Consider the following 1,852-nt stretch of genomic DNA (forward strand, 5'->3'; position numbering starts at 1 on the left):
AGGGGTTACTTCTAAGAACTTGGACTCAACACTTGTACCCTAGGTTAGGTTAGGTTAGGTTAGGTTAGTGGTTAGGTTAGGTGAGGTGAGGTGAAGGTGAATCATAGGCGCGAAATGCCATCAACACCAATTAAAAAAATCGCTGAATAATTAACTGTAAAAAAATCTTATCGATAATTTATGATATACGTGATAATATTTACATTAAGTTTATTACCACAGAAAACAGGAATAAAGTGTGTGTGTGTGTGTGTGTGTGTGTGTGTGTGTGTGTGTGTGTGTGTGTGTGTGTGCGTGGTCCCAGACGCTGTGTTGAGCGTGGCCGGGAACGAGTTGACAACGCCTCTCTCTCTCTCTCTCTCTCATATATGGGCGAGTCTCCGTTTCTCTCCTCACCTGACCTACTTCTCTCTCTGTCTCTTGGTCTCTTTCTCCCTCTTTGTTTTATGTCTGTATATTTATCACAGTGATATTTTTGCTCCTGTCTCCTACTCCATTAGCGTGGTATGAGTCTGTCTGTCTGTTCGTCTGTCTGTCTGTCTGTCTGTCTGTTCGTCTGTCTGTCTGTCTGTCTGTCTGTTCGTTCTGTCTTCTTTCTGTCTGGTCTGTCTGTCTGGCTGTCTGTCTGTCTGTGGCGTGTACATAGTGGTATTGTCAAGAGCTTAACTTTTTTTTACTTCGATCCAGATAATTCTAAAAAATAAAGGTTTTGGTCAGAACAATATATATCAGCCTGTGTGTGCCAGAGGTCACGGTCACAGCTAAAGGTCAAAGGTCAGGTATAGCAACTTCCATCCCCCTTAAGGTATTATTATTATTATTTTATTATTATTATTATTATTATTATTATTATTATTATTATTGCTCCCAAAAGTTTGTCCGGAAGGTATAAAGGTTAGGTTAGGTTAAACAAGCCTATAGGTTAGGTTAGCATACACTAGCTTGAGTTAAGTTGGTGAGGTTCGACTAGGTCAGGCTAGACTAGGCTGAACTATATAGGGTAGGCATGATTAGACTGAGCATAGTTAGGGTTGACTTTTTTTTTTTTTTTTATTGGGCACGCCCCTACATCCTTGTGTAAGGTGAAGCGCAGAAGCGTTTACAGCTCCCAACAGGGAAGCATGCAAAGTTCATGCTTGCCGGTGGTAGAAGCGGTATCGCTCTTGCCTCGCAAGCAAGATGTCATGGGTTCGATTCCCGGGCCGGTGGAAGTTGTTTGGACATACTTCCCAGCCCCTTAGTCCCTGTTCACCTAGCAGTAAAGTAGGTACCTGGTGTAAGTCGAAAGTTGCGAATTCGGTCTTCAGGGACAAGTTGTTGGAGCTTCCAATAACTTGATGACATAAACCATTGACTCTTCAGGTTGACTAATGCTGTGGCAGCTGAGGTCAGGCCAGAGAAGGTCATAAACTTCCACAAGGTCGTGAAAAACTGACCCACCCTCCCACCCCACCTCCTGTTGTTGGGGCGTCATGAGATGGTGGCGGTACTGTCCGTGGTAGCTGGACCAGGCACTTCTCCGATAGTGACAGTACATGAGCTTCACTTCCTCTGTCCTGTTGGGAGGAAAATCAACTCCACTTCCCCCTGGTGTGACGGCACATGTGCTCCACTTCCCCCATCGCGTGGGTGGACAGGCAGGCAAGCTCTGGTAGTAATCGATTCTAGAAACACGTCAGGAGAGGCTGATGATTTGTGAGGCGTCCAGGATATGACCGAAGGCTGACGGCGTGTTGGACCGCCGGCTGACGTGAGGGTTGTACCACTGGCTGACGATGTGTTGGACCACCGGCTGACGTGAGGGTTGTACCACCGGCTGACGGTGTGTTGGACCACCGGCTGACGTGAGGGA

The sequence above is a fragment of the Homarus americanus genome, unplaced genomic scaffold (genome assembly GCF_018991925.1).
Source record: "Homarus americanus isolate GMGI-L3 unplaced genomic scaffold, GMGI_Hamer_2.0 scaffold34921, whole genome shotgun sequence".
NCBI classification, from domain to species: Eukaryota; Metazoa; Arthropoda; class Malacostraca; order Decapoda; family Nephropidae; genus Homarus; species Homarus americanus.